This window comes from Odocoileus virginianus, chromosome 29, assembly GCF_023699985.2.
Source record: "Odocoileus virginianus isolate 20LAN1187 ecotype Illinois chromosome 29, Ovbor_1.2, whole genome shotgun sequence".
NCBI lineage: Eukaryota > Metazoa > Chordata > Mammalia > Artiodactyla > Cervidae > Odocoileus > Odocoileus virginianus.
In genome coordinates, this window is record NC_069702.1 from 14742524 (window position 1) to 14753526 (window position 11003).

The window sequence follows — 11003 nt, forward strand, 5'->3', positions numbered from 1 at the left end:
CGATCCTTTCCACAGAGGCAAGGGCAAGGAGGCTGCATCACCACCAGATTATTGACTCATCTCCCAGAAAAGACCAAATTCAGCCTATCCTTCATCAACTCCCGGAGCTTGCTCAAACTCATGTCCATCGAGTCAGTGATGCCATCCAACCATCTTATCGTCTGTTGTCCCCTTCTCCTCCTGCCTTCAATATTTCCCAGCATCAGGGTCTTTTTCAATGAGTCAGTTCTTTGCATCAGGTGGCCAAAGTATTGGAGTTTCAGCTTCAGCATCAGTCCTTCCAATGAATATTCAGATACAAGGTTAGTTAGGCTAGAATGGAGGCTTGCTCTAGTTAGGAAAGTTATGACCCTAGAGTGCTGCTAAGGAAGATCATTAGTATGTGCTTCAGTTAATGTCTCCTTCAAAGAATCTTTCTTAAAAATAGCCACATTTGTACAAGAAGGTTTGTCCAATAAAATGTTTATAATAGCAAGGAAACTGGTAACAACCTAATACATACTAACACAGAAAGGATAAATTATGATACATGAAACACGGTGTAACATCAAAAAGGTTTATCCAAACAAGATGCTGAGCAAAATGTACACTGTGAGCCAATTTGCTTGAAAAGAAAATGCCTTCTTTTGATATTTATGCATAACGCACACCCTTAACACACACACACTCAACTGTTGATAGTGGTTTCTCTGGAAAGCAGCACTTTCATCTTTTATTCTGTATGCTATGAATCCTTTTATTGTCTGCGTAAACATTTTCTTCTCTAAGTATAATTGTTGGGGGTGGGGAATTTCCTGATCCATCAATACTGAAATCAGGTCTCCCTGAAGTCTTCATACATTTTTATATTATTTTCACCAGATTATAAAGACAAAACAGAAAAATAAGTGGGGGTGGGGGAGCCGGTTTAAAATCCTCCCATTAAAAAAAAGCAGGTAAGGGATTTCCCCAGTGATCCAGTAGTTAAGAATCTGCCTTGCAATGCAGGGGACATGCGTTCAATCCCTGGTCAGGGAACTAAGATTCCCCCATGCCTCAGAGCAATCGACTGAGCCCAAACTACTGAGACCACATGTGGCAACTAGAGAGCCGGCACTCCACAATGAATGATCTTGAATGACGCAACGAAGTTTCCGTGTGACACAACTAAGACCCAACAGCCAAATAAATAAAATAATTTTTAAAAATTTAAAGCAGGTAAGATTCCAACATGGCTCTATTTTAAAAACAGAATAATGCTGTGGAGCAAAAAAAAAAAAAAAAAAAAGGAAGCTTAAGCAAGACAGGTGATCCCTTTGGACAAATTAAGCCCTACCAGCCTCAATGCTCCCACCTGTAAAATGGAAAAACAACCTATTTTACAGAGTCACAGGGAACAGTGTTTTATAAATCTAGCTAAAATGCCCAGCACACTGACACATCATGGGCATTCAGTACACAGCAGTTCTTATTTAAGTCAGCAATGTCGATCTTAACTTTTACATAACTGACACAGACTGTTTCATGCAGGAATGTACTCTGTCAGATATATATTTAAGTGACCCTTCCACAGTCCTTTCAGCCTCTTGCAATGCAAATTTATTCAGAAATAAAAATGTCACATACATCAAACTGCTTTTCTCCCCAAAATAGAAGGAAAAACATTTCAAGTAAAAAAAAAAACACACAACTAGTATTTTTTTTTTTAAGTTTTAAAGATGCTCGCACCATATACATATAAAATTACAAGGAAAGAAAAAGAAGAGGAATACAAAAAAAAAAAAAAAAGACTCAGGATATTTTCAAATATTCTGTTTTAGGTTTTTTTTTTTTTTACATTTTATTTGTATTTTTATTTAAATTTACATTTAATTGGAGTATAATTGCTTTACCATACTGTGTTGGTTTCTGCCATGTATCAGCATAAATCAGCTATAGGTATATGTAAGTCCCCTCCCTCATGAACCTTCCTCTGGTTTTAGGTCAATCCTAGGAACCTATTCTCAGGGGCTTTTGCAATGATGTGCTGGTTTAAAGGCCTGCTTTGCAACCTCCTAGCTATAAGACCCAGAGAAGGCATTGGCAACCCACTCCAGTACTCTTGCCTGGAAGGTCCCATGGGCAGAGGAGCCTGGTAGGCTGCAGTCCATGGGGTCTTGAAGAGTCGGACATGACTGAGTAGACTCCACTTTCACTTTTCACTTTCATGCATTGGAGAAAGAAATGGCAACCTACTCCAGTGTTCTTGCCTGGAGAATCCCAGGGATGGGGGAGCCTGGTGGGCTGCCGTCTATGGGGTCACACAGAATCGGACACAACTGAAGTGACTTAGCAGCAGCAGCTATAAGACCTCAAGGTCTCAGCCTTATCAGTAACATGGAGCTTCCTGGGGGTTGTTGTAGGGTTAAATGAAATGGGTGTCATATTTTTAGCACAATGCCAAGCTCATGGTTAACATTCAATAGTAGTAGTTGTCCTGGTTATTTTTCTGCCAGCCAAAGCACATGTTCAAGACAATCTATATATTAGAGAAGCTTTTCAACTGGACAAACAGCTGCTAAGTAGGTCTCAAAGCCCCATGACCATGACCCAGTTTCCAGAGGAGAATATGAGGAAAACAACTGCCCAGAGGCCTGAGGATGTCTGGTCTGGTCTAGTCCCTGGTCAGCTCGCCTTCCCCTTTTCCACACATACCCTCCAGGAATAACAGCCTCTTGGTAATTGGCAATGTGTCAGCAGTGAGTCATGGGTCATACACTGTTTTCATCTGAATTCTCCAGAACTCTACCCCAAGCAGCTCATACTCTCAGGGCTCCAAACTGACCTGATCACCTACAGCTCCTCTAGCTCTCCAGCGCCACATGAAGCCCTCAGGACATTCATAATGGAACACGATTTCCCCAAGTCCCTCTTCTCCATCCACCGCCTTGAACAAGGTTCAGGCCCCAAACTCAAGTCCGCATTCCACAGCCTGTCAGCGCCCTCCCATCATTCAGCTCAGATGACACGTTCTCCAAAAGCCCTCCCTGAACGCAGCAGCAAATGTAGCACTGATGTGCCTCCAGCCAAACCATGAACTATTTCATCATATTCTATATAGGTTCAGAATGTGTCTAGCTGCAAGTAGTAATTGCTTAGTTAACAGAGGCTTCTAATATTTCTGGACTCCTCTGGTGGCTTAGTGGTAAAGAACCCACCTGTCAATGCAGGAGATGTGGGTTCAATCCCTAGGTTGGGAAGATCCCCTGGAGAAGGAAATGGCAACCCACTCCAGGATTCTTGCCTGGAAAATCCCACGGACAGAGGAGCCTGGTGCGAGCTACTATCCATGGGGTTGCAAAGAGTCAGACATGATTTGGCGACTAAACAACAACTTCTCCAGACCCTGATGCTGGGAAAGACTGAGGGCAAAAGGGGAAGAGGACGGCAGAGAACAAGGCGGTTAGATAGCATCACCGGCTCAATGGACATGAATCTGAGCAAACTCCAGCAGATAGTGAAGGACAGGGAAGCCTGGGATGCTGCAGTCCACCGGGTTGCAAAGAGTCAAACACAACTTAAGAGACTGAACAACAGCAACAATAGCAAGTCTAAAGGAAGGTGGCTACTGGCATAATTTTAGCCATACAATGAGGCCATTGGGAACTCTGACTCTTCCTGCTTGGCCACATTTAGCGTGCTGTCTTTAGGCACATCATTTCATGGTACAAAAAGGTTGCTGGTCATAACCAGACATCTTTTCAACATGCAAGGCAGGAGGAAGACGGGAGGACAAAGGTGTAGCTATGCCACATCAGTAAAGTCCTTCCCCAAACCTTTACTTATCTGAAAACCAAAACAGGTCACATGGCCTCCTCCAGCTTCAGGGGAAACAGGTAAATCAAGACACAAATTGTTATGACTGGCTGAGGACAAACATGATCTGTCACCTAAGGCTGCGTCAAGTGCTCAGTTCAGTTCAGTCACTCAGTCGTGTCCAACTCTCTGCGAACCCATGAGCCGAAGCACGCCAGGCCTCCCTGTCCATCACCAACTCCCGGAGTTTACTCAAACTCACGTCTATCGAGTTGGTGATGCCATCCAGCCATCTCATCCTCTGTCGTCCCCTTCTCCTCCTGCCCCCAATCCCTCCCAGCATCAGGGTCTTTTCCAATGAGTCAACTCTTCGCATCAGGTGGCCAAAGTGCTGGAGTTTCAGCTTCAGCATCAGTCCTTCCAATGAACACCCAGGACTGATGGGAAGTCCCACAGAGAGAGGGGCCTGGTGAGCTCAGTTCCTGGGGTTGCAAAGCGTCAGACACGACTGAGGGACTAAACAACAATAAGCTTATGCTATTGTGGCAAACTAAGCCCCACATCTCAGTGGCTTGATGGCACAAAAACTTATTTCTTGGTCATTCTTTATATTCATCGCATATGGTGGTGGCAGCGGTTAGGTGTTACGGAGGAGGCAGGGAGAAAAGCCAAGTTGGAAGCTCCACGATCTCAAAACGTGGCTGCAGAGTTTACCGTAGTAAATGAGACGTAGAGGGTCTCGTGAGAGCCACTTAAAGGCTTTGGTCCAGAAATACATGTTACTCTCACGAACAGCCTCCTGGACAGAATTAGTCACATGATTCTGCATGACATAGGAGGTGGAGAGCACGTGAACGTGGGCGGTAAATGTTTCTGCCTCATTCCCCACGGAATGGTAAAACATCCTACAACGCTTCATCCCTATTTTAGAATTTAGACCCATCAGACAAATGTCGTGGAATGAACTGAAAGTTAGGGATACCCCGTAAAACAATTCTTTCATCTTATAAGGCAATACTTAACATTAAAAAAAAACAAGCAAACAATTTTTTCCCCTTCAGGAGTAATAATAGGAAATACTTATACAGGACTTATTATGTTCTGCTTCAAGTACTTGCCAAATCATATTACCTTTAATCTACTCAACTACCCAGAAAGGGAGACACAATAGTATCTTAAACCCATTGTCTAAGGGAATGGGATAGTATCGGAAGCCAACTCTCCATGGGTCATTTCTGCATATTGTATAAGCAGAGGCACCAACTGCCTTTATTCCAGATGATCTTTAAGGATGCTTATATAGAGAACAGCCTTGAAAAATATATCTCCCTATGGAGCAAAGGGCAGGTGTGCTCACCGCCCATTATAAAAGATTAGGATTCCCTAAAGATGAGGATTTATCTTAGTGTTATCCACTGTGTTTGCAGGTACCATCTGCCTCTTTCCGCATCTCCCCTCTTTGGAAACTGGGTCTTAGGGAACCAGTGTAAGAAAATGGTAATAGTCTGGCTATAGCCATTATTACGAGTAATAAAGCCATTCCCAAGAGTCCATGAAACTGTGGCAGGTTAGTTTTTGAGCTTGAAAGTAGGGTAAAATGTCAGAGCCTTCACAGTTCTTGACAAGAAGTTAAGTAATCTGCCTGAGGTCTGACAGCTAGAGTAGGTGGCATATCCAAGATTCAAGCCCAAGCTGTCTGGCTTAGAAACCATGCTTTTAAATTCTCTGCTATGCTGCAGTGTTCCTCAAAGTGTAATTCCAGAACTAGAAGCATCAATATCACCTGCGAACATGTTATAAGTGCAAATTCTTGGGCATTACCCCAGACCTACTGAATCAGAAACTGTGGGGGTGGGAAAGGGAAAGACATATGTGTATCTCAAAGGCTTTTCAGGAAATTCTGATGCTTACTATAAGTTTGAAAAACACTACTATACTGCATATATTCACCATATCTATAAAATAGAAGGAAATGGTATGAGTATATCCTGATTTACATAGGGATTTGAATTGACCTTTCGTAACCTGAATAATAGATTTGAAGCACTAACAGAGATGATTCCTAAGCCCTTGCATTTAATTTTCAGGAAGGTAAGGGTCTTTATTTGGTACAAATAAGCACCGCATATCTGTTTAATAGGGCTACATATTCTCCTTTGGAGTCACAAATGTACATCCCAAATGCTAAATGAAAATACCTGCTTTTTTATTCCCATAATGATTAGAATTACTTAGCCAAGGAGAAACACTGTTTATATTTGAGAGTCAAGCTGTAGTTCTTGAAAAACAGGAAACCACATATCAACACGGCCAACACAGTGTACCACAGTAGAAAGGGCACCAGGCTTTGAGTCACAGAGTCAAGTCACTTAACTTCTTCAACTCAGTTTCCTGATTTTAAAATGGAAAATGAACTCCAACTTCAGAGTTGCAATTAGGCTTAAATGATATGTCCTGTGAATGCCATTGGTAAACAGCTGTTGTGTTCCGTGCTCTGTGGACTTAAACTCCACCTGCACGGGCTCTTTCTCTGCCTTAGCCTGGTGTTATCAGCTCCTCCAACACTGAGAGCACTGTCTGGCACTCAGATACTGGATTCTTATAAGGTATCGGAAATGAACATGAGGTATTACATTAATGATGTAATTGATTTCTCTGGACTCCACTTGTCACAATAATCTCAGTCATTTAATAGGAAAAAGTTGCTCGAGCAAGAAAGCCTTAGTCATGTTTTAAATGGGCCAGATAATTTAAGAAAATCAGCTGACTTTCTTCCCCTGGAGAACACTACTTTAAGAGTTCTGTCCTAAGGCATAAGACAGAAACGCCTATTAGCAACCCTCAAGGCCTGAGAGCCTCATGGTTTCCCATCTACAACAATCTCTTATGCTATTATGAACAGCCAGGAATAAAGATGTGCACCTACAAAGAACTAAATATTTCACATGTACTTCTGCATGGTGGTAGAATTTTAGTAAACAGATGACAGGGTTTATGTAATCTCTTGTAATAAAATCTAATATTAATTCAGCAAATATTAAATAAGCTACTGCTGTGCCTAAAAAGAGACTGCTGGAAAGCCACAGTCAATTACATATCATTGAGAACGGAAGTCATTGTTAACTGTATAATTTAATGAAAAATATCATTTATTTACAAAACTTTCTATGAGCATGGTAAATGCAGTTCCTTAATTTGAACTCTCTAACATACTTTCTCAATCTCCTGAAAAATTTGTTAATGGTCTAGTCTTAAAATAGGGGAACTCTGGGCTTTTACCTTCAACAGAAATACTAAGATAGCAAATGAATTCAAGGACATTTCAGGGTAGAGGTGCAATAGTAAGAATTTTCTAGCTATGATGCCACACCTTAAGGGATATCTGCAGGGTATATTGTCCCCTGTGTATGTCTTATAACAATCCAGATATTTATATATAAATTAGCTCTACCCTTTTCACAAGTGACAGCACAAATTTATCTTTAAGATTTGGAATTTTAATAATGGACTAACTTCATAAAGTCAACTTACTTGCATTATGCAAATTTGTTCAATGAAAGCACAGAAATTACAGAGTTGAGCATGAAAATCCTTTCATTTGCATCTTTAAAAATATGGAAAACAAGTTTGCCTTTCCCATTTTTTTTTTAAATTCATCTTTTCAACTCCCAAAGCACTATGACTTCAACTAAACAATCACATGGCTCCAGTGACTTATAAATGTTCCTAATAAAGATGCAACTCATATATATATATGTATCTTAGACAACTCTTCCATGTAATCAAAGCCAAATTAAGCAAGTATCTCAGTTAATAAAAATAACTTTTAGCTCCACTAATTCCTTGTAAAATTCAGTTAAACAAATAGGAAACGGAAGAGAAAGCCAGTTTTGACATAGTCTAACTACTAAAGGTCTAATAACCTCACAATGAAACAGTGACTTCTGGTGGCAAACAGTGACTTCTGGTGGAAATGCATGCATATCTTACATCTTGTAAGAGAAAGCAATATTGAAAATCACCTGATCTTTACTCTTGTCATAAATTCTCAGCCCCTTGATGATAATTTCTGTATTCAAAATTAGCACATTGTAAGTCTTGAAAATCATACTTTTAAGAGGTTGAAGAGTTAAGCAAATGCCAAAGACACTACAGAAATTCAATTGCCACAGTGAATGAATAAGACACATTAATCCTGATATGTAACAGTTCATTTTCTTCCTGCAAAGGGTCCACAGCAACCACCTCCAAGTTCCATATCTCCAGCCACATCATCGCTGTCAGTTCTATTTAGAAAAAGAAGAGAAGGGGTGCAGGGGTGAGGAAGTCCCCAATATTTAAATTCATTTTTCTCTCCAAAATCTTGTGTCCCCTCTTTGTCCTAAAGTGACCAAACGCGTCTCAAATTCACAGTTAGCTGAGTTCAAATTAGCTTTTTAAGTGCTAGTTATCTATTCTCCTACTTTCTCGGTTCCTTCGTTCTCTTGGGTCATTATCTCTTAGTTCTCCCCATTCCTCTTCTGCATATTTATCTTCAAATACAATACTTTCCAACCTTGGCAAACAGACACCACCTCTAAATGAAAGCAGGCAAACCATTCAGAGTTTTCAACTCTCCTGTGAATTTCCAGAATATCCACTCAAGGAACCCTTTCCACTAAAGATGAAAGGCAAGCTAAGGAAATACATTAGACACAGGAAGTAAACATTGGAACAGGGCATGCCTAGGTATTCTTAAGCCTCTAAGCAGAACTAGACTCCCGAGTCTCAAGGTCTTTCTTTTTCGTGACTTCTATCGCTACTCTGAGTCTGACACCAGGTAGGTCCGGGAGCCGGGTGCAGGGTCCCACCACCGTCTGTATCTTCTACCACCTCTGCATGACCTTGCTCTAAAACAATCTTCCACAAGCAAAACCACCCACATTCTCAGGCCGGTCCCTTGCCTGGGGTTTCTGTGCCTCAATTACTGAGCTCTTCTCACCTGCCAAGCGTCTCAAGGAGCACCCATAGGTCTTCGCCTTAATGTACTTCGCCTTTAAGTTTTAAATCTGTCTGGTTTCTGGAGGGTAAGTCATCCCTCCTCCCCGCCCCCACCCCCTCCTACAACGTGCACCAACTGGGTTAAGATTATCCCATCCCACTGTTTTGTTTAAAAAAAAAAAAAGAAACTTCATCTGCAAGTCCTTCCCCACCCCCAGTTTGACCCCCCTCCCCCGCCCCCACTGAGATGGGCTCCCGGAAGACCGGACTCGTCTCCACCTCCAAAGCCAAGGGTCTACCCAGGTCAATTTACATAACAATAGGGGTCTGCGGAGACTAACTTAGGAGGAAAGTCGCAAAACCCTTGCAGGTCCCTCGCAGCTTCATTAACGTAACTCCCAAGCACCTTAAGGTAAAGGATGATTCCTGTAACGCTCCAGGTCCTCTCCCTCCTAACTCGCCGACCCCAGCGCTCGCAAAGTAGGGGGGCTACCGTGTGGCAGTCAGAGGATCAGACATCAAGAAGAATGTATCACTGAGGGAAATAAACCAGTTCCACGCTCTGCAGACGCCGTCTCCCTCTGCGCCAGGAGCAGGTCTCAGAAGGTGCCTCCAACTTTTCCCCTCCCTGTCTAGAGTCTGCGGACCACCGCCGCACTCCTCCATCTCGATCACAATTTGAGGAGATTGGAACCACTAATCTCTCTCCTAGACGTAGGCGGGGGAGGGGTGACGATGAAGGGGGGAGGGGGCCTCGTAACGGAGGAGAGAAAGGCCCCGCTTTTACCCCCACCTCCCGGAGAAACTTCTGGGACTCTTCTATTACGCAACCCCGGGACCAGGTTCCAATACACGAACATCTTTCCGCAAGACGCGGGGCTCACGGGCAGACGTGGGATTCGGTGGAACGAGAGAGGTGGGGAGGAGGACGGGTGTCTTCCTGCACTCCCCTCCCCAGTTTTTCTAGACGCTACCTGCCGGGGGTTGGTAAGGGCGGTGGAGAGCTCGGCGTCTCCCTTGCCCGTTCTCCCCAAAGGTTCCCACCGGAAAAGTGGGAACGCCAAGCGACTTGAGTCAGCGTGCTGGGAAGCCGGCTGCGAGGCGGGAGAGCCGGGGCTTCCCAGAAGTCAGCGGCCCCGGCGCTGGGACCAGGATGACCACCCCCACATCCCAACCTCCAGCTGGGGGGAGCCGGGCGCAGGATTCCGCTCACCTTCCAGACCTGGAGTTCTCCAGTCTCGGCTCGCGCGCCTTCGCCGCCTCAGCCCGCCCCTGACCTGTTGCGGTGAGGAAGGGGCGCAGGTGCGGGGAGCGCGGGGCGCTCAGCGACGGCTCGCGCGGGACCCGGCGCCCAGCCGCGGAGGCGAGAACGCAGCTGTGCCAGCGACGCGCGCGGGCGGCGGCCGAGTGCGCAGGGGCCGCGCGCTCGTCCGCTCGCTGGCTGGCTAGCCCCGCGCGCCGGCGGCCCCCGGAACGCCAGGGAGGCGAGGCCCCGCCCTCCCCGGGAGGCCACGCCCCACCCCGAGTTTCTCGGCCCCGCCCTGCCCACGCCCTCTCGCTGGCACCACCCTGATGAGAGGAACTGCGCGGGCCCTCCGCGGGAGACCGGTGGGAGGACCCAGGGCCAGCAGCCTCTCGGAATGAATACTGCAGTGACCGTACACCGGCAGCGTGGGTGACCCTGCGCCGGCCTGGTGTGGGGCACCACAACCTTCTCGCTTTGCAGCGAGAATGAGCTTAGGGTCAAGTTTTGACTAAAAGTGTCAAGGAGTCTTTTCTGCAGTCTCCTATCCTTTAGAAAGGTGATAATAACTAACATCTGGAGAGGGTTTAACGGTTTGTAAAGGGCTTTTCGCACACAAGCCCGGCTCATCGGCATAACAGCCGCATAAAACAGATACAGTATTGCTGCCATCTCCCAAATAATGAAACCGAAGGGGTAAAAATAGTGTGCCCAGTGTCCGCAAGCTAAAAAGTGGCACGAGAAACCAGGCCTCCCAAATCCAGGCTCCCCAGTTCTTGCACTTCAGCAGCCCAACCCCAGAAAATTCTAATGGGTGTTGGAGCTTTGGCAAACAGACCCAAAAGAAGGCTACTGTTTGGATGCTACCCAATCCCTTCTTGGACATAGGAAAGAAAGCGTCCTCCTGAGCTCTTACTGGCGTCTTACCTTCCTCCCTGAAAAGGATGCAGGAAAATATCATCAAACGGCCCAGACAGGATTTTCTCCAATGTCTTAATGGTTTAAA

General features: G+C 44.9%; 1 protein-coding gene across 5 annotated transcripts in view; it reads right to left on the bottom strand.

The window, feature by feature from the left end:
• The window catches only part of AFF1 (ALF transcription elongation factor 1), a 198645-nt gene extending 188479 nt beyond the window's left edge, over nucleotides 1–10166 (bottom strand). For 4 of the 5 annotated variants that reach the window (XM_070458165.1, XM_070458170.1, XM_070458169.1 and 1 more), the window contains exon 1: nucleotides 9968–10166. The gene's annotated coding sequence lies outside the window, so the exon portion shown is untranslated. The remainder of the gene's footprint in view (nucleotides 1–9967) is intronic. The other variant, XM_070458166.1, reaches the window with a different exon arrangement.
• Nucleotides 10167–11003: the final 837 nt, after the last annotated feature.